Source organism: Hemiscyllium ocellatum, chromosome 50 (assembly GCF_020745735.1).
Source record: "Hemiscyllium ocellatum isolate sHemOce1 chromosome 50, sHemOce1.pat.X.cur, whole genome shotgun sequence".
Classification (NCBI taxonomy): domain Eukaryota; kingdom Metazoa; phylum Chordata; class Chondrichthyes; order Orectolobiformes; family Hemiscylliidae; genus Hemiscyllium; species Hemiscyllium ocellatum.
The window spans coordinates 290,219-317,559 of record NC_083450.1 but is presented as its reverse complement, the minus strand read 5'-3'; the positions used below and the strand labels follow the sequence as shown (position 1 = coordinate 317,559).

General features: G+C 45.6%; 1 protein-coding gene across 5 annotated transcripts in view; it reads right to left on the bottom strand.

The window, feature by feature from the left end:
* smad10a (SMAD family member 10a) overlaps nt 1-27,341 on the bottom strand; it is a 129,352-nt gene that overhangs the window by 93,725 nt on the left and 8,286 nt on the right. Inside the window, exon 1 of one of the 5 annotated variants that reach the window (XM_060820749.1) lies at nt 22,269-22,314. The exons of 3 other annotated variants lie outside the window; for them this stretch is intronic. The gene's annotated coding sequence lies outside the window, so the exon portion shown is untranslated. Of the gene's footprint in view, nt 1-22,268; nt 22,315-27,341 lie in introns of those variants that run through there. One more of the 5 variants, XM_060820750.1, reaches the window with a different exon arrangement.

Below are 27,341 nucleotides of genomic sequence, written 5' to 3'. Positions count from 1 at the left end.
TGGAGTAGCGTGGATATTTTGGAATGTTACAGAATTGGATGAGACTGCAAAGGAAGGGTGACAAAGAGGGCAGAATAATCTGAAAACAATGAAATGTTTAATAAACCAAGACACTGTCAAACTAAGGACAAACACAGTCAACAGACAATAGGTGCAGGAGTAGGCCATTCTGCCCTTCGAGCCTGCACCACCATTCATTATGATCATGGCTGATCATCCTAATCAGTATCCTGTTCCTGCCTTATCTCCATAACCTTGATTCAATATCCTTAAGAGCTCTATCCAACTTTTTCTTAAACGAATCCAGAGACTATGCCTCCACTGCCCTCTGGGGCAGAGCATTCCACGTACCTACCACTCTCTGGGTGAAGAAGTTTCTCCTCATCTCTGTCCCAAATGGCCTACCTCTTATTTTTGAGCTCTGTCCTCTGGTTTGGGACTCACCCATCAGCAGAAACATGTTCCCTGCCTCCAGAATGCCCAATCCTTTAATAATCTTATACGTCTCAATCAAATCCCCTCTCGATCCTCTAAACTCAAGGGCACACAAGCCCAGTCGCTCCAATCTTTCAACATAAGATAGTCCTGCCATTCCAGAAATTGACCTCGTGAACCTACGCTGCACTCCCTCAATAGCCAGAATCTTTCCTCAAATTTGGAGACCAGAACTGCACACAATATTCCAGGTGCAGTCTCACCAGGGCCCTATACAGCTGCAGAAGAACCTCTTTGCTCCTATACTCAAAATCCCTCTTGTTATGAAGGCCAGCATGCTATTAGCTTTCTTCACTACCTGCTGTATCTGCATGCTTGCCTTCATTGACTGGTGTACAAGAACACCCAGATCTCTTTGTACTGCCCCTTTATCTAACCTGACTCCATTTAGGTAGTAATTGGCCTTCCTGTTCTTGTCACCAAAGTGGATAACTATACATTTATCCACATTAAACTGCATCTGCCATGCATCTGTCCACTCACCTAACCTGTCCAGGTCACCCTGTACTCTCCTAACATCCTCATCACATTTCATCCTGCCACCCAGCTTTGTATCACCTGCAAATTTGCTAATGTTACTATTAATACCATCTTCTATATCATTAATATATATTGTAAAAAGCTGCGGTCCCAGCACTGATCCCTGCAGTACCCCACTGGTCACCACCTGCCATTCTGAAAGGGAGTCGTTTATCACTCCTCTTCGTTTCCTGTCAGTCAACCAATTTTCAAGTCAGTACTTTGCCCCCAATACCACGTGCCTTAATTTTGCTCACGAACCTTCTATGTGGAACTTTATCAAAGGCTTTCTGAAAGTCCAGGTACACTACATCCACTAGATCTCCCTTGTCCATCTTCAGAGTTACATCCTCAAAAAATTCCAGAAGATTAGTCAAGCATGATTTCCCCTTCATAAATCCATGCTGACTCTGACCTATCCTGTTACTGCTATCTAGATGTGTCGTAATTTAATCCTTTATAATTGACTCCAGCATCTTTCCCACTACTGAGGTCAGTCTAACTGGTCTATAATTTCCTGCTTTCTCTTTCACTCCTTTCTTAAAAAGTGGTACAACATTAGCCACCCTCCAATCCACAGGAACTGATCCCAAATCTATTGGACTCTGAAAAATAATCACCAACGCCTCCACTATTTCTAGAGCCAGCTCCTTCAGTACCCTGGGATGTAGACCATCAGGCCCTGGGGACTTATCAGCCTTCAGACCTAACAGTCTCTCCAACACCAATTCCAGGCAAATATAAATTCCCTTCAGTTCAGGTCCTTCAGCCACTGTTACCTCTGGGAGATTGCTTGTGTCTTCCCCAGTGAACACAGATCTGAAGTCCCAATTCAACTCTTCTGCCATTTCTTTGTTCCTCATAATATATTCCCCTGTTTCTGTCTTCAGGGGCCCAATTTTAGTCTTAACCATTTTTTTTCCCTTTCACATACCTAAAAAAGCTTTTACTATCCTCCTTTATATTTTTGGCCAGTTTACCTTCATACCTCATTTTCTCTGCATATTTCCTTTTTAGTAATCCTCTGTTGTTCTTTAAAAGCTTCCCAGTCCTCCGTTTTCCCACTCATCTTTGCTATGTTATACTTTTTCTCTTTTAACTTTATATGTTTCTTAACTTCCCTCGTCAGCCACGGTCACCCCTGCCTCCTCATAGGATCTTTCTTCCTTTTTGGAATGAACTGATCCTGCATCTTCTGCATTATACACAGAAATATTTACCATTGTTCCTCCACTGTTATCCCTGCTAAGGGATTGCACCATTGAACTTTGGCCAGCTCCTCCCTCATAGCTCCATAGTTCCCTTTATTCAACTAAAATACTGTATTGTCATTACCGATTGTACCCTCTCCCTTTCAAATTGCAGATTGAAGCTTATTGTATTATGGTCACTACCTCCTAATGGCTACTTCACCTCCAGGACCCTGATCAATTCTGGTTCGTTGCACAATACCAGATCCAGAATTGCCTTCTCCCTGGTAGGCTCCAGCACCAGCTGTTCTAAGAATCCATCTCGGATCTTTCTTGAGATCAAATACCATCCTGGTTCTCCCAGTCTACCTGCCTGCTGAAATCCCCCATAATAACTGTAGTAACATCTTTGTGACAGGCCAATTTCAGGTCCTTATTCAACTTACACCCTACATCCATACTGCTGTTTGGGGGCCTGTAGATAACTCCCAAGAGGGTCTTTCTACTCTGAGAATTTCTCAGTTCTATCCATACTGACTCTACATCCCCTGATTCTAGGTCCAATTAGCACAGAGGTAATGAACAAATAAGTTGCAAATTTGAAAATGGGCAGCAGAGTTTTCGATCAGCTCGTCAATGGAAAATGGAAGTTTTTCAGTCAGGCAGTGTCTTGGGATAGCAGAGTATGGATAAGATATTCAGTGGCAGATGGCCTGGGGCAGATTGTGAAGATAGGTAAGTTAAGAAGACAGTCTTGACAATAGAGGGAAATGGAGCAAAAATTTAGCACATTTTCAGACAGAGTTCTAATATTGTGAATCATCTAGATCAGAGACAACTGCCAGGTAGGGGAATGGAATTGATGTGTAGAGAACACAAGACAGTGGCTTTGATCTTCTCGGTATTTAATTAGAACACATTTCATTTTGTCCAATAGTGGATGCTGGACAAACAGCCCAACAAGACGGACAATGACAGGTTTAAGAGACCAGGGACTTTATTACAGCTGGATTACATCAATATACATGTGCATGGTATGTTTTCAGATAGTGTCAACATGGACATGATAAATTAGTTTGGAGGAGGGTCTCAAAAGAATGGTTTCTTAGAGGACACCAGCAGCATTGATGCAGAACTGATAAGTGAGCCATTGCAGGAAATTCTCTTGCTACAACTGGGAAGATCAACTGTGATCAAAACGGCAAAGTCAGGACTGGTTACGGCTGGTACAGTGCTGCAGCAAGAGCAGAAATCCGGCTGGAAAGGTTCAAACATAGAACTGCAGACAGATAGACATGGGGTAAAGAGAGTTAGAGGTTTATAGTACAGAAAAGGTTCATTAGGTCAGGGAGGAAACAACACATCCAAAAACTTGGGTGAAAAAGGATACATAGTCACCCTTCTACTGTCCACTAAGAGTTGGATAGCCAGGTGGACTACCAGAAGACTTTCTGGCTTTGTCCTTCGCCAATAGGAATGAAGATGTTCCTTGCTGCCTGTATGGATAAGAGAAAGGTCTGCAGGGAGGAATAGCAAACTGTTGCATCATGCATATCAGACTTCAGCTGTTCATTCTTAGCTTTTCTCCTTCACTATCTAGAGCAAGAAGCTTGCTATCAGCATAAGAAAAACTAAAAATCAATCATAATATTTAACTTAAACTTTTACTTTCTAATATTATCAACCAATTTATCTCAAACTACACTTGTGTAAACTGCTGAATAATCCTCAATAATGAAAAATCTGTTTCACGTCACAGTATCGGTAAATTCCATGGGAAACATGTCAGGCTACTGAAAAACAGCATCTTCCCACTTGAATATGATTTGGTGCATGCATACATACACAAAGGACATAAAACAAAAGGAGAGGAGACACCATTTGGTACATGAAACCCACCACAAAAAGCCAGGACAAAGACATGTACACTGCAACTTGCCTTCTAACTACACCATTCATGAGAGAAAAAAAACAAACAAAAAGGTAAATTTTGAAGAAATTCCTCCAACTCTCTGAACCAATCTCGGAGCCTGAAGTAACCTAGGAAGTCTCCTATCTGCAACTCAACTGCAAATTTCCTTTGAACAGGAAATGTCTGCCTTTGTTTGGAAGGGTAAAAGGGAATCTGCACTCATTTTATCTTGGTAGGTAACAGCTATGGGGCCCCACAAACTCTGACACCCACACACTGACATTGGCCTTTACCAAGACTCATTTTTTTTTGACTGGCACGAACTTGATGGGCTGAATGGCCCTCTTCTGTCCTGTGAACACCTGTCTTTCATATCTGCGCCCATCTAAATTCCAAACCCAAGCTTTTCCTATTTCAGTGGTCAGGCCAAAGGATCCGGAATTCCCTCCCTAGCCGACTCAGTCTCTCTCTTTCTGACCAATCTTTCAGTTAGCTGATTAATATTGCCTTATATGGCTCTGTATCACTGTGTTCTAGAATACATATATGAAGTGCAGAAGCTTTATAAGTTTAAGACCACAATACATATATAATGTTGCTGTCTGACCCAATAAATGTAATAGACAAGAATAGAGTCATTTTTAAAGTATTTTTAAATAGTTAGAAGCATTAAGCACTCGAAAACCAAAGGAAGTAATAGAAACAAAACTGAACATTGCCGTTTCAGCATGTTGTGTGACTATCAGCACACTTCAGCCATATACTGTATCTGGCTCTTGCAAGTTGGTAGGAGTCAGTCACTACCCCAATTTACGCTCTCATTGAAACTAATTACATAGATCGTCAGTGCCACTCCTCGTCAGTGCCACTCCTCGTTGCCTTGTTTGAATACTGACTTAAATGGGATCATCTGCTAATTATAGTTCATTAGAATACATACCAGACAAAACAACAGAAAAAATTGGAGGAGTGACGTTTTAAAGAATAGATGCTTTGCCAAAGAATTTTATGCTTCAATCAGACTTATGCTAACCACATGCTCCAGTTTAAGAAATTACTTAAAGCAATGTTTGTTCTTTATCTCATTAATCATTTATTTTGTAGCCAATTTCCTCAAAAAAAGCTTCAGCTTACAATTGCTGATCTATAAACATCAACATCCATAAATTGTCTCCATTAAACAGTGCAGAAATTTAGTGAGTGAACAACCCAGATCCACAGGCCCAGAAAACAAGTTCCATCAAAAACTTTAAAATCCCTCCATAACAGATTACGTCTAGCCTGCAAAAGAAGAGTAATAATCCACAGGAATAGTAACTTTTAAAGTAGGAAAGGGAGGCAACAAAAATCCAGTGAGGGCTCCAGCTTTGGCTCGCCTTGGACAGTAATTTTTTTAACCCAAATAAATTTTTCCCTGTTCCATAGTTTTGGACTAAACAAACAGAGCTACATTACCCGGGTGGATCAATTGTAGGCTTGGCACAGGTTGAAACTATGACCTACAGGCCACAATGGGTCAGGCCAATAAATACATTTCTAGAAGAAAAAAATTACTCCATTTGGAAAAGATAATGACTACGTTTCTGCAGCAAAGCTGTACATTGTCATTTCAGGTTAAATTTCAAAGAATATTTAGATACAGAAAGGAGTCATTCATCCTATGATAACTGTGCCAGCCCCTTGAAAGTGTCCAATGTCAGCCCACACCCCAGCTTTTCCCCAGTAGTCCACAAATGAGTTTTGTTCAAATACAAATCCAATTGCCTATTCAAAGTCCTTCTGAATTCTCATAATTCTCATTCCCCTTCAGGGAGCATAGTCCAGGTCACGAAACATCTGCCTGAAGGAAGACTGAGTTTTCCCTCTAGCTGACTTGCCATTGCTCAGGTGGGAGTACACTCAACCCAATCAGAAAGTTGACAATTCAAGTGACACTCCAGACCAACTGTAAATAAATCAAGGCTGACAATCCAGTGTAATGCCAACAGTGTCACACTGGCAGAGGTGCTTGATACTGAACTAAGGCCTTGTACATCCTCCCAGGTGGATGCAAAGGATCCCACATCAATGTCTTGAAGAGCAAGTGAGTCTTTTTCAGTCTCCTGATAAATATCTCTAAATCTGCATCAGTAAATGGTTAATACAAACATATGAACTAGAATAACAAAGTTAATCAGCCAACTGAGCTGCTTGGAGATATTTTCTCAACCACTCGTTCACAGGTATTATTATGTACCTCTGGAACAGGTGGGACTTGAACTCCGACCTCCTGGTTCAGAGGAAGGGACATTTGCCTTGGTACAAACTATGGACAAAAGAGCAGAATTCCAGAAATGACGTGAGAGTGACGGCCCTTGACATCAAGGTTACATTCAACATCAATGGGTATTGGGGGCAAGATCTGCACTGGTTGGAGTCATACATAGGTAGATGGTTATGGTTATTGGAGATCAGTCACCTCAGTTCCAGGATATCTCTGCAGGAGTTTTTCAGGGGAGTGCCCTAGACCCAACCATCCTCAAGATGCTTCATCAATGACCTTCCCTACATCATAAGGTGAGAAGTTTGAAAGTTTGCCAATGATTGCACCATGTTCAGCACCATTCACGATTCCTCAGACACCAAAGCAATCCACATTGAAATGCAACAAGGTCTGGACAATATTTAGATTTGGGCTGACAAGTGACAAGTAACATTCCCACCATACAATGTCAGACTATGACCATCACCAATAAGAGACAATATAACAACTGCCCCTGAACATTCAATGGTGTTAACTGAATTCTTCCCCCCCCCCCGCCCCACCCTGCAGCAGTTCAAGAAGACAAGCAGGAGGCTGGAAGATCATAGCAAGCCAGGCACCATCAGGAGGTGGAGAAGTCAATGTCTCGGGGATGCCCATTTTGAAGCAGTTCAAGAAGGCAGCATACCACCATCTTCTCAAGGGAAAATAGGGACATGTAATAAATGGTGGCCAGTCATTGACGCCAACAAACGAATAATAAGAAAAACTACTGCTGCACCTGAAGAGCTCTCTGGCCTGCTCTGTCATTCTACATATCAGTGCTGGTCTGATAGTGATCTTAACTCTACACTTACACATTTTCCCGACAAGGATATTATTAGCTGGAGAGGGTTCAGAAGAGATGTACCAGGATGTTGCCAGGTATAGAGATTCATAGAGATGTACAGCTTGGAAACAGGCCCTAAACCTCTGCCCTCTGGTTCTGGACTCCCCAACCCCAGGGAAAAGACTTTGCCTATTTATCCTATTCATACCCCTCATAATTTTGTTAACCTCTATAACGCTCCAGGGAAAACAGCCCCAGCCTGTTCAACCTCTCCCTATAGCTCAAATCCTCCAACCCTGGCAACATCCTTGTATATCTTTTCTGAACTCTTTCAAGTTTTACAACATCTTTCCGATAGGAGACCAGAATTGCACACAACATTCCAACAGGGGCCTAACCAATGTCCTGTACAGCTGCAACATGACCTCCCAACTCTTGTACTCAATACTCTGACCAATAAAAGAAATATACCAAACGCCTTCTTCCCTACCCTATCCTAACTACCTGCGACTCCACTTTCAAGGAACTATGAACCTTTACTCCAAGGTCTCTTTGTTCAGCAACACTCCTTAGGACCTTACCATTAAGTGTATAAGTCCTGCTAAGATTTGCTTTCCCAAAATGCAGAACCTCACATTTATCTGAATTAAACTCCATCTGCTACTTCTCAGCCCATTGGCCCATCTGGTCAAGATCCTGTTGTAATCTGAGGTAACCCTCTTCGCTGTCCACTATACCTCCAATTTTGGTGTCATCTGCAAACTTAATAACTGTACCTCTTACGCTCGCATCCAAATCATTTATGTAAATAACAAAAAGTAGAGGATCCAGCATCAATCCTTGTGGCACTCCACTGGTCACAGGCCTCCTGTCTGAAAAACAACCCTCCACCATCACCCTATGTCTTCTACCTTTGAGTCAGTTCTGTATCCACATGGCTAGTTCTCTCTGTATTCTACGAGATCTAACCTTGCTAATCAGTCACCCAAGCGAAGCCTTGTCGAACGCCTTTCTGAAGTCTACACAGGTCACATCTACCACTCTGCCCTCATCAATCCTCTTTGTTACTTCTTCAAAAAACTCAAGTTTGTGAGACAGCATTTCCCATGAACAAAGCTGAAAATGTGTTGCTGGTTAAAGCACAGCAGGTTAGGCAGCATCTCAGGAATAGGGAATTCGACGTTTCGAGCATAAGCCCTTCATCAGGAATGAGAGAGAGTAGCCAAGCAGGCTAAGATAAAAGGTGGGGAGGAGGGACTTGGGGGAGGGGCGATGGAGGTGGGATAGGTGGAAGGAGGTCAAGGTGAGGGTGATAGGCCGGAGTGGGGTGGGGGCAGAGAGGTCAGGAAGAGGATTGCAGGTTAGGAGGGCGGTGCTGAGTTGAGGGAACCGACTGAGACAAGGTGGGGGGAGGGGAAATGAGGAAGCTGGAGAAATCTGAATTCATACCTTGTGGTTGGAGGGTTCCCAGGCGGAAGATGAGGCGCTCCTCCTCCAGCCGTCGTGTTGTTATGTTCTGCCGGTGGAGGAGTCCAAGGACCTGCATGTCCTCGGTGGAGTGGGAGGGGGAGTTAAAGTGTTGAGCCACGGGGTGATTGGGTTGGTTGGTCCGGGCGGCCCAGAGGTGTTCTCTGAAGCGTTCCGCAAGTAAGCGGCCTGTCTCCCCAATATAGAGGAGGCCACATCGGGTGCAGCGGATGCAATAGATGATGTGTGTGGAGGTACAGGTGAACTTGTGGCGGATATGGAAGGATCCCTTGGGGCCTTGGAGGGAAGTGAGTGTGGAGGTGTGGGCGCAAGTTTTACATTTCCTGCGGTTGCAGGGGAAGGTGCCGGGGGTGGAGGTTGGGTTGGTGCGGATTTGACGAGGGAGTCACGAAGGGAGTGGTCCTTGCGGAACGCTGATAGGGGAGGGGAGGGAAATATATCCTTGGTGGTGGGGTCCGTTTGGAGGTGGCGGAAATGACGGCGGATGATACGTTGTATGCGGAGGTTGGTGGGGTGGTAGGTGAGAACCAGTGGGGTTCTGTCTTGGTGGCAGTTGGAGGAGCGGGGCTCAAGGGCGGAGGAGCGGGAAGTGGAGGAGATGCGGTGGAGGGCATCGTCGATCACGTCTGGGGGGAATCTGCGGTCCTTGAAGAAGGAGGCCATCTGGGCTGTATGGTGTTGGAACTGGTCCTCCTGGGAGCAGATGCGGCGGAGACGAAGGAATTGGGAATATGGGATGGAGTTTTTGCAGGGGGCAGGGTGGGAGGAGGTGTAGTCCAGGTAGCTGTGGGAGTCAGTCGGTTTATAGTAGATGTCTGTGTTGAGTCGGTCGCCCGAGATAGAGATGGAAAGGTCTAGGAAGGGGAGGGAGGAGTCTGATCTAGGAAGGGGAGGGAGGAGTCTGATTCCAACACCGCACAGCCCAGATGGCCTCCTTCTTCAAGGACCGCAGATTCCCCCCAGACGTGATCGACGATGCCCTCCACCGCATCTCCTCCACTTCCCGCTCCTCCGCCCTTGAGCCCTGCTCCTCCAACCGCCACCAAGACAGAACCCCACTGGTTCTCACCTACCACCCCACCAACCTCCGCATACAACGTATCATCCGCCGTCATTTCCGCCACCTCCAAACGGACCCCACCACCAAGGATATATTTCCCTCCTCTCCCCTATCAGTGTTCCGCAAGGACCACTCCCTTCGTGACTCCCTCGTCAGATCCACACCCCCCACCAACCCAACCTCCACCCCCGGCACCTTCCCCTGCAACCGCAGGAAATGTAAAACTTGCGCCCACACCTCCACACTCACTTCCCTCCAAGGCCCCAAGGGATCCTTCCATATCCGCCACAAGTTCACCTGTACCTCCACACACATCATCTATTGCATCCGCTGCACCCGATGTGGCCTCCTCTATATTGGGGAGACAGGCCGCTTACTTGCGGAACGCTTCAGAGAACACCTCTGGGCCGCCCGGACCAACCAACCCAACCACCCCGTGGCTCAACACTTTAACTCTCCCTCCCACTCCACCGAGGACATGCAGGTCCTTGGACTCCTCCACCGGCAGAACATAACAGCACGACAGCTGGAGGAGGAGCGCCTCATCTTCCGCCTGGGAACCCTCCAACCACAAGGTATGAATTCAGATTTCTCCAGTTTCCTCATTTCCCCTCCCCCCCACCTTGTCTCAGTCGGTTCCCTCAATTCAGCACCGCCCTCCTAACCTGCAATCTCCTTCCTGACCTCTCCGCCCCCACCCCACTCCGGCCTATCACCCTCACCTTGACCTCCTTCCACCTATCCCACCTCCATCGCCCCTCCCCCAAGTCCCTCCTCCCCACCTTTTATCTTAGCCTGCTTGGCTACTCTCTCTCATTCCTGATGAAAGGCTCATGCTCGAAACGTCGAATTCCCTATTCCTAAGATGCTGCCTAACCTGCTGTGCTTTAACCAGCAACACATTTTCAGCTGTGATCTCCAGCATCTGCAGACCTCATTTTTTACTTTCCCATGAACAAAGCCATGTTGACTATCCATAAACAGTCCTTGCCTTTCCAAATACATGTACATTCTGTCTCTCAGGATTCCCTCCAACAACTTGCCCACCACTGATGTCAGGCTTACTGGTCTATATTCTTTGGCTTGTCCTTACCACCCTTCTTAAAAAGTGGCACCATGTTAGCCAACCTCCAGTCTTCCGGCACCTCACTTGTAACAATCGATGATACAAATATCTCAGCAAGAGGCCCAGCAATTACTTCCCTAGCTTCCTACAAAGTTCTAGGGTACACCATATCAGGTCCTAGGGATTTATGCGTTTCAAGACATCCAGCACTTCATCCTCTGTAATCTGGACATTTTGCAAGATGTCTATATCTTCCATATCCTTTTCCACAGTAAATACTGATGCAAAATATTCATTTAGTATCTCCCCCATTTTCTGCGACTCCACACAAAGGCTGCCTCTCTGATCTTTGAGGGGCCCTATTCTCTCCCTAGTTACCCTTTTGTCCTTAATGTATTTGTAAAAACCCTTTGGATTCTCCTTTATTCTATTTGCCAAAGCTATCTCATGCCCCCTTTTTGCCCTCCTGATTTCCCTCTTAAGTATACTCCTACTTCCTTTATACTCTTCTAAGGATTCACTCGATCGATTCTGTCTATACATGACGAATGCTTCCTTCTTTTTCTTAATCAAACCCTCAATTTCTTTAGTCATTCCCTATACCTACCAGCCTTTCCTTTCACCCTAACAGGAATATACTTTCTCTGGATTCTCATTATCTCATTTCTGAAGGCTTCTCATTTTCTAGCCGTTCCTTTACCTGTGAACATCTGCCTCCAATCAGTTTTTGAAAGTTCTTGCCTAATAACATCAAAATTGGCCTTTCTCCAATTTAGAACTTCAACTTTTAGATCTGGTCTATCCTTTTCCATCACTGTTTCAAATCTAATGGAATTATGGTCGATGGCCCCAAAGTGCACCCCGACTGTCACCTCATTATTTCCTGCCTTATTTCTTAAGAGTAGGTCAAGTTTTGCACCTTCTCTAGTAGGTCCATCCAGATACTGAATCAGAAAATTGTCTTGTATCAAATTCCTCTCCGTCTAAACCTTTAACACTATGGCAGTCCCAGTATATGTTTGGAAAGTTAAAATCCCCTACCATAATCACCCTATTATTCTTATAGATAGCTGAGATTTCCTTACAAGTTTGTTTCTCAATTTCCCTGTCTATTAGGGGATCTATAATCCAATCCCAATAAGGTGATCATCCCTTTCTTATTTTTTCAGTTCCACCCAAATAACTTCCCTGGATGTACTTCCGGGAATATCCTCCCTCAGCACAGCTGTAACGCTATACCTTATCAAAAATGCCACTCCCCCTCCTCTCTTGCCTCCCTTTCTATCCTTCCTGTAGTATTTGTATCCTGGAACATTAAGTTGCCAGTCCTGCCCATCCCTGAGCCATGTTTCTGTAATTGTAGATTAGATTAGATTAGATTACTTACAGTGTGGAAACAGGCCCTTCGGCCCAACAAGTCCACACCGACCCGCCGAAGTGTAACCCACCCATACCCTTACATTTACCCCCTACCTAAAGCTACGGACAATTTAGCATGGCCAATTCACCTGACCCGCACATCTTTGGAATGTGGGAGGAAACCGGAGCACCCGGAGGAAACCCACGCAGACACGGGGAGAACGTGCAAACTCCACGCAGTCAGTCGCCTGAGGCAGGAATTGAACCCGGGTCTCTGGCGCTGTGAGGCAGCAGTGCTAACCACTGTGCCACCGTGCCGCCCATGCTATGATATCCCGGTCCCATGTTCCTAACCATGCCCTGAATTGATCTGCCTTCCCTGTAATGTCGCCTTGCATTGAAATACATACAGTTTAATTTATTAGTCCTACCTTGCCCCTGCTTGCCCTGACTGTTTGATTCACTTCTGTTCTCAACTAATCCTCCTGAGCAGCTCTAGCAAATCTCCCTGCCAGTATATTAGTCCCCTTCCAATTTAGATGCAATCCGTCCTTCTTGCACAGGTCACTTCTACCCCAAAAGATATTCCAATGATCCAAACATGTGAGGCTTGAGTTATAAAGGGAGGCTGGTACTAATTTCATTGGAACACAGGAGATTAAGAAATTAATTTAGAGAAGTTTGTAAAATAATGAGGGGTATATATAGAGTTAATGGTCGTTATCCCTTCCTAGGATGAGAGAATTTCAAGACTGGGGGCACATTTTTTTTTTAGGTAAAACGAGTAGCAATTTTTTTTACACAGAGGGTGGTTCACATGTGGAACGAATTTCCTGAGGAAATGGTGGATGCAGGTACAATTACAACATTGAAAAGACATTTGGATTAAATACATGAAAAGGAAAGGGTAGTGTAATATGGGCCAGCAGCAGGCAGGTCAGACTAGATTAGTTTGGGATTATGTTTGGCATGAACTAGTCGGATCGAAGGGTCTGTTTCTATGCTGTACAAGTCTGACTCAATGATAATCATCAACTCACTTCTTAGTTAACAATCCATCTAGCTCTGCCGTAAAAATGCTCAATGACCATATTCTGTTGAGAAGAGTATCCCAAAAACTAACCAGCAGCTCAGAGAAAAAAGTTTCTCCTTATTCTTAAACTGTGTTCCCTAATCTAGTCTTGCCCTTATGGGGAAACATCCCTTCAGTATTCACTCCAAGATCCTGTCTCATTCTTTAAGATCAGTGGTGCCGGAAGAGCACAGCAGTTCAGGCAGCATCCAAAGTGCAGCGAAATCAACGTTTCGGGCAAAAGCCCTTTGATGAAGGGTTTAAGAATCTGGTTTCCAGCATCTGCAGTCATTATTTTTACCTCATTCTTCTGAGGTCCAGTGGATGTAGACCCAAGCTAATCAACCATTCCTCATAAGATAATTCCTGCCATTCCAAATTTCAGCTGAGTGAATCTTCTCTGAACAGCATCTAATGCACTTATATTTTAAGAAAGATCATCAAAACTGAACACAGAATTCCACATGTGGTCTCATTAATAGAACATAGAAACGTACAGCACAGAACAGGGTCTTCGGTCCATAATGTTGTGCCGAGGATTAACCCTAATGTAAATTAAAATAACCTAACCTAGGCACCCTTCAATTCACTGCTGTCCGTGTGCATGTCTAGCAGTCACTTAAATGTCTGTAATGAGTCTGCTTCCACCACCACCACTGGCAACGCATTCCATGCATTCACAACTCTCTGCATAAAGAAATGGTCTGCATAATGGTCCATATAAATATGGCAAAACAACTCTCCTTTTATATTCCACTTTATGATGGTCATCATAAACACTTTTTGAGAACTTGCTGTATGCAAACTAACTGTTAGGGTTCCAACATAACAATCATATAGTTTCAGAATTACCTGTAATTAATTTGCTGTAAAACATTTTGCCCAATGGTGTCAAAAAGTGTTGTAGAAGTGGAAGTCTTTCAAAAATCTTCAGAAGTAAATCAATGAATTATGGTATCACCACAGCTGTGACATAAACTATCAACCAATGCGTCAGAATATCATAACAGGCTCCCACCAGAAAACTCTGTACAGTAAGATTTGTTCAGCAACATTTTACATTTGCAACCTTACTAACAGACATGTCAGTTACAAAACACACTGTTCACTTGAATGACATAGCTAAAATCCAGTTAAAACTGCTGATCCAAAAAGGCCTTGCTTTTCAACTGTAAAGAGAGTTAAGGTTTGGACTTCCTATGGAATGTTGCCCATAGGAACTGCAAAGTAAAACCCTAGACAAATAAATCTGAATTTTTTTTTAAAAAAGTAAAGATTCAGAATTATGGAAGGGCTGAAGGGGCACAGGTATAAAAAAGCAAATGGGACGTGGGTCTTTGTTTTAAGGGGGTCAGAATATAATGTGGAAGTAGTAGTATTTCAGTTGTACACAGACTTGGTCAAATCCCACCTCAGGGTCTGCAATCTTGGTAGTATATCTCAGGAAAGGAATTGCTAGCCTTGAACAGAGCTTCACAAGAATTGGTCGGTTGCTTCAAATGTCAAGCTATGCCAGCAAGTTGCTTAAATTGATAAATAATTAGGTGTATTTGAATTGTAATCTATTAAAATATTTAAAATGGTAGGGATTCTCAAGGGTGATAACTTATTTGGCTGGGGGAGAAAATCAAGTCTACTAAGTTAGAATATTAACATTAGTACTGGGTTTTTCAGGAGGAAAATTAGAAAGCACATTTCCCAAATAAGGGCAGATGCAATCTGACACTATTCCCAAGAACAGCTGAGTGATCTGACTAAAAGAAGTGTTGAAGGAGGAGACTAACAGATCTTATGGCAGATAAATGTATCAAGGTATATAAGCAAAGTGAGAAAATGGAATGGAGATCCACTTCAACCACGATCCAAATGAAGGACGGTACATTCAAAGTATTGAGTAGTCTCCTTAAAATTGAGGTCTATCGATTAGGGAGATAGGAAAAGACTGTCCTATCCCAAGGGGGCATAGCTTTGAGGTGAAGTGACATGAGGAAAACGTTTTCACCCAGCGGGTGGTGGCAACCTGGAACTCACTCCCTGTAATGGAGGATTGATCGAGGCAAAACTCTTCATGTCATTAAAACAAAATATAGATCTAAACTTGTGATGCCAAAGGCTATCATAAAAGGCTGTTAGCCAAGTGCTGGAAAAGGGGAAAATGAAGACTTAGCTGGTTGTTTTTGACTTTGATTCGTCGAAGGATCTTTTCTGTGTAGTAGACATCTGTGATATAGTTTTGTTACTCTGTACTAATGGCATGTTGAATATAAACCCATTGCATCATTGTCAGTATCGCAGAATATAGGAACAGGAGATGACTCAACACTTTGAATGTATCATCCTTCATTTGGGTCACGGATCTCAATCGTTTCCCCTCTCTGCTCCATGCAAAATAACTCCAGTCCATCCACACACTTCATAACTAAGGCTCTTCTGCCCAAGCATTATCCTGGTGAATCTCCTCTGCATCTTCTCCAGTGCAATCACATCATTCCTGACTGATCTAGAAATGCCCAGGAGTACAAGAACATTCCACCGACCTTCAGGAAATAGCCCAATTTAAAAAAAAGTTTTAAAAACAGAGATGGGTGATTATTTTATAAAAGTTGGATATTGCTGAACATGGTGAAATGAAGCAATTCAGACACTAACTTGACATCCTTTCGTCAGTCTTAAGAATTCATTTTGACATTCATCAGAATTCATCGGTCTCCTCTACTTTGGGGACGCCTCCTAGCAGAGCGCTTTAGGGAACATCTCCGGGACACCCACACCAACCAACCACACCGCCCCGTGGCCCAACACTTCAACTCCCCCTCCCACTCTGCCGAGGACATGGAAGTCCTGGGCCTCCTTCACCGCCGCTCCCTCACCACCAGACGCCTGGAGAAAGAACGCCTCATCTTCCGCCTCGGAACACTTCAACCCCAGGGCATCAATGTGGACTTCAAGTTTCCTCATTTCCTCTTCCCCTCAACTTCCAGCTCAGCACTGTCCCCATGACTTGTCCAGACCTGTCCTACCTGCTTATCTCCTTTTCCACCTGTCCACTCCACCCTCTCCTCCCTGACCTATCACCTTAATCCCCTCCCCACTCACCTATTGTACTTCATGCTACTTTCTCCCCACCCCACCCTCCTCGAGCTTATCTCTCCACACTTCAGGCTCTCTGACTTTATTCCTGATGAAGGACTTTTGCCCGAAACGTAGATTTCGCTGCTCCTTGGATGCTGCCTGAACTGCTATACTCTCCCAGCACCACTAATCCAGAATCTGGTTTCCAGCATCTGCAGTTTTTACCTCATTCATCAGAATTAACCTTACACAAGACAGTATGTTAAATTTTTCACATTCTTTTGCTATTCAACAAACAAAACTTGGAAAGAATCAGATTTCATTCGATCATAACCATTTGGTGATTGGAGGAAATCTCAGTGATCAGTGTGAACAGCAGCTGAAATTTCCCAAACAGCGTGTTGACAGTGAACAGCAGACTCTCTCTAGTTCAAGGCTTTCTGTTTAAACCATGGATCATGCAAGGCTCCACATTCTTGACATCACAACGAAAACAAATTTAATAGTCCAGAGTTTCTGAAAGGAAGCCGGTCATTGCACAGGCTGGACTGGATTTGCATGAAGTTTTGTTTCCATGGGAAGTGACCAGCAGATCGAAATCACATGGCATCTGGAGCCCTCTGAAAACATTGCCAGTTCTGTCTTTCAGTTGGGAGACTTCAGGAGAGTGACTCAAAGGGTCTGTTTCCATGCTGTACATCTCTACGACTCTGACTCGCTTAAGCTTAAATAGTTACCTCGGAAAGGCTAAAAAAAAAGGGAAGCCTTCAAAAGTGAGGTAATAAGAGTCCAGAGACAGTACGGTCCTATCGGGGTGAAGGGTAAGGCTGACAGGGTGCAGGAAATGCTGAATGACTAGAGAAACTGAGGTTTTGATCAAGAAGAAGAAGGAAGCATATGTCAGGTACAGACAACAAAGATTGAGTGAATACCTAGAAGAGTATAAAGGCATTGGGAGTATTCTTAAGAGGGAAATCAGAAGGGCAAAAAGGGGACATGAGGTAGCTTTCACAAATAGGGTTAAGGAATTCTACAATCCAAAGACAAAAGAGTAAGCGGGGAGAGATTAGGGTCCCTTAATGATAAGCAAAACTGTCTGTGTATGGAACCACACAAGAAAGGTTACTAAACGAGTTTTTATACTGTTTAGAGGATATGGCAGATATAGAAAGTGGGGAAATAAATAGCTACACCTTTGAAAATGTCCATATAAATTGATTAATAAAGCATAAACGTGGATTATTCCCCCAGACTTGATCAGGTGTCCCCTAGAACTCTGTGGGAGGTTAGGGAACTGATTGCTAGGCCCCTTGCTGAGATATTTGTATTGGTTGCCACAAGTGAGGTGCCAGAAGACTGGAGGTTGGCAAAGGTGGTGCTACTACTTAAGTAAGGTGGCAAGGAAAAGCCGGGGACCATTGACCAGTGAGCCTAACATTTGGAGTGGGCAGGTTGTTGGAAGGAATCCTGAGAGATAGGATTTACATGCTTTTGGAAAGAGAAGGACTGATTTGGTGTAGACTTTGTACGTCTCACTAACTTAATTGAGTTTTTTGAAGAGCTAACAAAAAGCATTGATGAGGGCAGAGCAGTGGATGTGATTTATATGGACTTCAGTAAGGCCTTTGCCAAATTGCCTCACGGTTGACTGCTAGTCAAGTTAAGTGCCACAAGGATCAGTGCTGGGTCCACTGCTTTAAGTCATTTACATGTGAACATAGGAGGTATAGTTAGTAAGTTTGCAAATGACACGAAAATTCAAGGTTTAGTGGACAATGAAGAAGGCTACTTGCAATGGATCTTGATCAGATGGTCTAACTGGCTGATGAGTGGCAATGGAGTTTAATTTACATAATTGCAAGGTGCTGCATTTTGGAAAGGCAAATCAGGGCAGGACATAGACACTTCTTGGAAGGTCCTGGGGAATGTTGCTGAACAAAGAGCCATGCAGTGCAGATTCATAGTTCCTTAAAAGTGGAGACACAGGTAGAATCATAGAGTCAAAGAGATGTACAGCATGGAAACAGATCCTTTGGTCCAACCCGTCCATATATCCCAATCCAATCTAGTCCCACCTGCCAGCACCAGCCCATATCCCTCCAAACCCTTCCTATTCATATACCTATCCAAATGCCTCTTAAATTTGCAATTGTATCAGCCTCCACCACTTCCTCTGACAGCTCATTCCGTACACATACCACCCTCTGAGTGAAAAAGTTGCCCCTTAGGTCTCTTTTATATCTTTCCCCTTTCACCCTAAACCTATGCCCTCTAGTTCTGGACTCCCCGACCCCAGGGAAAAGACTTTGCCTATTTATCCTATCTATACCCCTCATAATTTTGTAAATCTCTATAAAGGTCATCCCTCAGCATCCGACGCTCCAGGGAAAACAGCCCCAGCCTGTTCAGCTTCTCCCTATAGCTCAAATCCTCCAACCCCGGCAACATCCTGAAGTCTTTTCTGAACCCATTCAAGTTTCACAACATCTTTCCGATAGGAAGGAGACCAAAACTGCACGCAATATTCCAACAGTGGCCTCATCAATGCCCTGTACAGCTGCAACATGACTCCCAACTCCTGCACTCAATACGCTGACCAATAAAGGAAAGCATACCAAATGCCTTCTTCACTATCCTATCTACCTGCGACTCCACTCCCTAGGACCTTACCATTACGTGTATAAGTTCTGCTAAGATTTGCTTTCCCACAATGCAGCACCTCGCATTTATCCGAATTAAACTCCATCTGCCACTTCTCAGCCCATAGGCCCATCTGGTCAAGATCCTGTTTTAATCTGAGATAACCCTGCTTGCTGTCCACTACACCTACAATTTTGGTGTCATCTGCAAATTACTAACTGTACCTCTTATGCTCACATCCAAATCATTTATATAAATGACAAAAAAGTAGAGGACCCAGCACCGATCTTTGTGGCACTCCACTGGTCACAGGCCTCCAGTCTGAAAAACAGCCCTCCACCACCACCACTCAGTTTTCTACCTTTGAGCCAGTTATGTATCCAAATGGCTAGTTCCCCGTGTTCCATGACATCTAACCTTGCTAACCAGTCTCCCATGAGGAACCTTGTCAAACACCTTACTGAAGTTCATATAGATCACATCTACCACTCTGCCCTCATCAATCCTCTTTGTTACTTCTTAAAGAAACTCAATCAAGTTTGTGAGACATGATTTCCTATGCACAAAGCCATGTTGACTATCCCTAATCAGTACTTGCCTTTCCAAATACATGTACATCCTGTCCCTCAGGATTCCCTCCAACAACTTGCCCACCACCGAGGTCAGGTTCACTGGTCTATAGTTCCCTGGCTTGTCCTTACCACCCTTCGTAAACAGTGGCACCACGTTTGCCAACCTCCAGTCTTCTAGCACCTCACTTGTGAGGATAGTGAAGATGAAGTTTGTAATGCTTATTGAACAGTGCTTTGATTAAAGAAGTTGGGAGGTCGTGTTGCAGCTGTATTGGGCATTTGTTAGGCCCCTTTTGGAATATTGCATGCAATTCTGGTTTCCTTGCTGTAGGAAGGATGTTGTGAAACTTGAAAGGATTCATAAAAGATTGACAAGGATATTGCTAGGGTGAACTACAGGGAGAGGCTAATCAGCTGGAGCTATTTTCCCTGGAGCATTAGAAGCCGATGAGTGACCTCATAGAGGTTTATAAAATCATGATCCCAAACCTAGAGGGCATAGGTGAGAGGGAAAGATTTAAAAGGGACTTAAGGGGCAACATTTTTCATGTAGAGATCGGTGTGTGTATGGAATGAGCTACCTGTGGAAGTGGTTGAGGTTGGTACAATTACAATTGTACACCCACCCACCCCACTCCCAGTTGGGGGGATGGGGGAAGAGATGTGTGGGAGGAGAAGAAATGGGACAACAATATGAATAGGAAAGATATAGAGGGAAATGAGCCAAATGCTGGCCAATGGTTCTCGATTTATTTAGGATATCTGGTCAGCTAAGATCCATGAAGTTACAGAATCACACAGTATAGAAAGAGGCCCTTCAGCGAAACCCATCCATGTTGTCCATTCCTAAACTGAATTTGCCCGATTTGCCTACACTTGATCCATAAACCTTTCCTCTCCACATACCCGGGATACATGTTACAAATTCAACATCAACCTCACTCAAATGGAATCCCCATGAACTTATCACCACTGGACCAAAAGCCCAACCGATCTTCCCAAGGCCCTGCCTTGACTGCAGTGGACCTAATGCCCATTCCACCTTCCCGTGGCAGTCCTAGCACAGACATAACACCTAGCCCCACGATCTGAACAGCTACCCCACCTTCCCATGGCCCTGCCATGACTTGACTGCACTGGACCAAAAATCTGGCCAACCTTAAAAGACCAAGCTTTACACCTGATCCTTCCCCATGGTACAACCTAAGTGCTCACCCATTTAGCTGCTAACCTGTTGGCCATCTTATAGTTTGCTCTTCTCCGGAAGCTTTTCAAATAGCCAAGAAACCATTACGTCTCAGAATATACAACTAACTTCTCAAAGGGTGTTAGGCAGAGGGGCATGGTTTCCTGGGTTCTTTCATGCTGCTGTATCACTAATATACTCCAATCCAGGCAACATGTTGGTGAATCTCTTTAACACTCTCTCTAAAGCGTCCATATGCTTCCTATGATGTGACGATGAGAACTACACAAAATATTCCAAATATAGCGTAACTAGAGTTCTATACAGCTGCCACATGACAAAGTCATACAGCACGGAAATAAACCCTTCAGTACACTTTGTCCATGCCAACCAGATTTCTCAAACTGAACTAGCCCCATTTGCCTGCATTTGGCCAATGACCCACTACAGCATGCCGTACTCCTACTTTAACAGCTTGCATTGCCCCTTTCAGAGAACTCTGGACTTATGCCCCAAGATCACTCCGTATATCAATGCTCCTAAGAGCCCTGCCATTTACTATATACTTTCCTCATACATTTGACCTCCCAAAATGCATCACCTCACGCTTGTCCAGATTAAACTTCAGCTGCCATTTGAAAAATGCCATTAGAAAAATATCCTTTGGAAACTTTGCCTACCTTTCACAACTGCAACAATTTTCATATCGTCTGCAAACTTTTAAATCAGACCGATATTTTTATCCAAACCATTTACAAATATTACAAGTTCTGATCCTTATGGAACATCACTGGTCACAAAGACGCCTCCACAACTATCCTTTGTCTTCTATGACTGAGCCAACTTTTGAATCCAACTTACCAATTCACTATGAATCCCATATGACTATCTTCTGGACCAACTTATCATGACAGTTCTTATCAAATGCTTTAGTAAAGTCAGTGTAGACAATATCCACTGCCCTACCTCAACCCCTTGTCATTTCCTCAAAAAACTCAAACAAATGAGAGACAAGGCCTCCCCCACATAAAGCCATGCCAACTACCCCTGATAAGTCCATTCTTTTCCAAATGTGAGTAAATCCTGTCCCTAAGATTTTTCTCTGATAACTTGCCAACCACTGATATAAGGCTCACTGGCCTACAATCTCCTGTATTATGTTAAGAATAGCTTTTCTGATAAAAATAAACAATGGCTATTCTACAGTCTTTTGGGACTTTAACTTTAGCTAAATAAGAAACAAAACTCTGTCAAAATGCCAACAAATTCTTTGCTTGCCTCCCTCAGGATTCTGGGGTCTTCTTTACCTTAATGCTTTTCAAAACATTCAATACCACCACCTCTTTTATAGCAACATGCCCCTCCCAAATTTCATCATCATCTATGTCCTTCTTGGATAAGACCAATGTGAAGTACAGGTAATTCTTGCATTGTTGTACAATCCAGCATTATAGAAAAATCATTCTTAAGAAACAGTATCCTCAATTCGTCAATTGCATTCCAGCGAATTCATATGAACGAAACATGTGTTAAAGCAGAATGACTTGCATTCATTAAGGATCTCACCCACTTCCTCTGGCTCCACTGCTAAGTTCCTTTTGTCTTTGAGAGCTACCTTTTTGCTCCTAATAAAAAGATATAAATGCCTTAGGATTCTCCTTAATCCTACTTGATATGGCTGCTTTTAGCCTTCCTAATTCCCACTTTTACGTTCTTTCCTGTGTCCTATATATTCATGAGGAGACTTGCCTGATTTCCTTTTTCTGAACCTTAACATTTGCTCCATTTTACTTCTTGATTAAATTTTCAATGTCTCTAGTCATTCAGAGTTCCCAAATCTTGCCATCCTCATTACCTTTCTCCTGACAGGAACATGTTTTTAAAAGATTCCCACGAGTCAAATGTGGATTAACTCTCCAACACCCCCTCCAATTAAACCTTGGCATGAACGGAGTCCAAGTCAACATTGGAGAAGTTAAAATCTACCACAATAACCCTGTTGTTTTTATATTTTTCATGATCTGCCCACGTGTTCCTCAATCTCCCATTGGCTATTGGGATGTCACCTATAGTGTTGCCCAACAGTAGTGATTGCACCTTTCTGATTCCTGAGTTCTACACTAATGCCCTCATTAGATGTGCCCTCCAAAGGGTCCTCTTAACAGCAGCTGTGGCATTCTCCTTAATCAGTTATACAACTTCCCCACTCCTTTTACATCACCATAAAAACAAGTTAAAAAATCCACTTTGCAGTTTTCATTATTAAATGTGTTAGGTATCTCAAGTTTTAATATACGCAACTGACAAGAGCTAATAAGAAGGCAACTCAAAACAATCAGGCCTTGGTGTATAGAAATCAAGGATTAGCAAGTAAAATAGCAATGAACTTTCAAGGAGATGCTTCAGTTACAGTCAAAATATATTCTTATAGGATAGGGTAAAGATATCAAAATTTAAAGTTTGAGTGTAAAAGGGAGCAAAGATGGGGAGGGAGGACGGGGAGCAGCGAGGAGGATGATGGAAAGTAGGGGGATTGGATGAGGAAACGTAGGGAGGGGCAGCTGTGGATGAGGGAATGTTTGGGGGGGGGGGAGAGGGTGGATGAGGGAATGTTTGGGGGGGGGGAGGGTGGATGAGTGAATGTTTGGGGAGAGGGTGGATGAGGGAATGTTTTTTGGGGGGGGTGGATGAGGGAATGTTTTTGGGGGGAGATTTGATGAGGGAATGTTTTTGGGGGGAGATTTGATGAGAGAATGTTTTTGGGGGGACAGGGTGGATGAGGGAATGTTTCTGGGGGACAGGGTGGATGAGGGAATGTTTTTGGGGGGGGAGGGTGGATGAGGGAATGTTTTTGGGGGGGGGAGGGTGGATGAGGGAATGTTTGGAGGTGGGGGGAGAGTGGATGAGAATGTTTCTGGGGGGGAGGGTGGATGAGGGAATGTTTCGGGGGGGAGGGTGGATGAGGGAATGTTTTTGGGGGGAGGGTGGATGAGGGAATGTTTTTTGGGGGGGGAGGGTGGATGAGGGAATGTTTCGGGGGGAGGGTGGATGAGGGAATGTTTTTGGGGGGAGGGTGGATGAGGGAATGTTTTTGGGGGGAGGGTGGATGAGGGAATGTTTTTGGGGGGGGAGGGTGGATGAGGGAATATTTTGGGGGGAGGGTGGATGAGGGAACGTTTTTGGGGGGACAGGGTTGATGAGGAAATGTTTGGAGGTGGGGGGAGAGTGGATGAGAATGTTTCTGGGGGGGGAGGGTGGATGAGGGAATGTTTCGGGGGGGAGGGTGGATGAGGGAATGTTTTTGGGGGGAGGGTTGATGAGGGAATTTTTTTTGGGGGGGGGGGGAGAGTGGATGAGGGAATGTTTTTTTGGGGGGGAGGGTGGATGAGGGAATGTTTTTTTGGGGGGGGGGGTGGATGAGGGAATGTTTCGGGGGGGGAGGGTGGATGAGGGAATGTTTTTGGGGGGTGGGTGGATGAGGGAATGTTTTTGGGGGGAGGGTGGATGAGGGAATGTTTTGGGGAGGAGTGCGGATGAGAGAAGGTTTTGGGGGGAGACGGTGAATGAGGGAATGTTTGGGGGGGACGGTGAATGAGGGAATGTTTGGGGGGGGACGGTGAATGAGGGAATGTTTGGGGGAGGGCGGATGAGGGAATGTTTGGGGGAGGGCGGATGAGGGAATGTTTGGGGGAGGGCGGATGAGGGAATGTTTGGGGGAGGGCGGATGAGGGAATGTTTGGGGGGGGAGGGTGGATGAGGAAATGTTTTTTGGGGGGGATGAGGGAATGTTTTGGGGTAGATGAGGGAATGTTTTGGGGGGGTGGATGAGGGAATGTTTTGGGGGAGTGGATGAGGGAATGCTTTGGGGGGGGAGGGTGGATTAGGGAATGTTTTGGGGGGGAGGAAGGATGAGGGAATGTTTGGGGGAAGAGGGTGAATGAGGGAATGTTTGGGTTGGGGGAGGTCGGATGAGGAATTGTTTGGGGGAGGGCAGATGAGGGAATGTTTGGAGGAGGGCAGATGAGAGAATGTTTGGGGGAGGGCGGATGAGGGAATGTTTGGGGGAGGGCGGATGAGGGAATGTTTGGGGGAGGGCGGATGAGGGAATGTTTTGGGGGGGGAGGGTGGATGAGGGAATGTTTTGGGGGGGTGAGGGTGGATGAGGGAATGTTTTTGGGGGGAGGGTTGATGAGGGAATATTTTTTGGGGGTTAGGGTGGATGAGGGAATGTTTTTGGGGGGCGAGGGTGGATGAGGGAATGTTTTGGGGAGGAGTGCAGATGAGAGAAGGTTTTGGGGGGAGATGGTGAATGAGGGAATGTTTGAGGGGGACGGTGAATGAGGGAATGTTTTTGGGGGAAAGGGTGGATGAGGGAATGTTTCGGGGGGGGAGGGTGGATGAGGGAAAGTTTCGGGGGGGAGGGTTGATGAGGGAATGTTTTTTGGGGGTTAGGGTGGATGAGGGAATGTTTTTGGGGGGCGAGGGTGGATGAGGGAATGTTTTGGGGAGGAGTGCAGATGAGAGAAGGTTTTGGGTGAGGGCGGATGAGGGAATGTTTGGGGGGAGTGAATGACGGAATGTTTGGGGGGAGGGGAGGGTGGCTGAGGGAATGTTTGGGAGTGGGCGGATGAGGGAATGTTTGGGGGGGCGGGTGGATGAGGGAATGTTTGGGGGGCGGGTGGATGAGGGAATGTTTGGGGGGGCGGGTGGATGAGGGAATGTTTGGGGGGGGCGGGTGGATGAGGGAATGTTTGGGGGCGAGTGGATGAGGGAATGTTTGGGGGCGAGTGGATGAGGGAATGTCTGGGGGGTGGGTGAATGAGGGAATGTCTGGGGGGTGGGTGAATGAGGGAACGTCTGGGGGTGGGGAAGGTGGATGAGGGAGTGTTTGGGGGGGGGGGAGGATGGATGAGGGAATGTTCGGGGGAGGAAAGGTGGATGAGGGAATGGATGAGGAAATATTTGGGGGATGGATGAGGGAATATTTGGGAGGGAGATGAGGGAATATTTGGGGGTGGTGTTCGAATGTTTGGGGGAGGGCAAATGTGGGAATGTTTGGGGGTGGGAGTGAATGAGGGAATGTTGGGGGGGGGAGGGTGAATCAGGCAATGTTGGAGGGGGAGAGGTTGGATGTGGGAATGTTGGGGGAGGTGGATGTGGGAATGTTGGGGGGGGGGGAGGGTGGATGTGGGAATGTTGGGGGGGGGAGGGTGGATGAGGGAATGTTTGGGGGGGGACGGCGGATGAGGGAATGTTTGGGGGGGGTGGAGGGCGGATGAGGGAATGTTTGGGGGGGACGGCGGATGAGGGAATGTCTGGGGGTGGGAGGGTGGATGAGGGAATGTTTGGGGGGGACGATGAGGGAATATTTGGGGGAAGAGGGTGGATGAGGGAATGTTTGGGTTGGGGGAGGGTGAATGAGGAATTGTTTGGGGAGGGCGGATGAGGTAATGTTTGGGGGGAGTGAATGAGGGAATGTTTGGGGGGGAGGGTGGATGAGGGAATGTTTTTGGGGGGGAGGGCGGATGAGGGAATGTTTTGGTGGGGGAGGGTGGATGAGGGAATGTTTAGGGAGAGGAGGGTTGATGAGGCAATGTTTTTGGGGGCGGAGGGTGGATGAGGGAATGTTTGGGTTGGGGGGGAGGGTGCATGAGAATGTTTTGGGGGGGAGGGTGGATGAGGGAATGTTTGGGGGTGGGGGGGAGGGTTGATGAGGGAATGTTTCTGGGGGAACAGGGTTGATGAGGGAATGTTTTTGGGGGAGAGGGTGGATGAGGGAATGTTTCGGGGGGGAGCGTTGATGAGGGAATTTTTTTGGGGGGGGAGGGTTAATGAGGGAATGTTTATGGGGGGACAGGGTTGATGAGGGAATGTTTTTGGGGGAAAGGGTGGATGAGGGAATGTTTCGGGGGGGGAGGGTGGATGAGGGAAAGTTTCGGGGAGGAGGGTTGATGAGGGAATGTTTTTGGGGGGTTAGAGTGGATGAGGGAATGTTTTTGGGGGGCGAGGGTGGATGAGGGAATGTTTTGGGGAGGAGTGCAGATGAGAGAAGGTTTTGGGTGAGGGCGGATGAGGGAATGTTTGGGGGGAGTGAATGACGGAATGTTTGGGGGGAGGGGAGGGTGGCTGAGGGAATGTTTGGGAGTGGGCGGATGAGGGAATGTTTGGGGGGGCGGGTGGATGAGGGAATGTTTGGGGGGGCGGGTGGATGAGGGAATGTCTGGGGGGTGGGTGAATGAGGGAATGTCTGGGGGTGGGGAAGGTGGATGAGGGAGTGTTTGGGGGGGGGGGGAGGATGGATGAGGGAATGTTCGGGGGAGGAAAGGTGGATGAGGGAATGGATGAGGGAATATTTGGGGGATGGATGAGGGAATATTTGGGAGGGAGATGAGGGAATATTTGGGGGTGGTGTTCGAATGTTTGGGGGAGGGCAAATGTGGGAATGTTTGGGGGTGGGAGTGAATGAGGGAATGTTGGGGGGGGGGGGGAGGGTGAATCAGGGAATGTTGGAGGGGGAGAGAGGTTGGATGTGGGAATGTTGGGGGAGGTGGATGTGGGAATGTTGGGGGGGGGGAGGGTGGATGTGGGAATGTTGGGGGGGGGGGGTGGATGAGGGAATGTTTGGGGGGGGACGGCGGA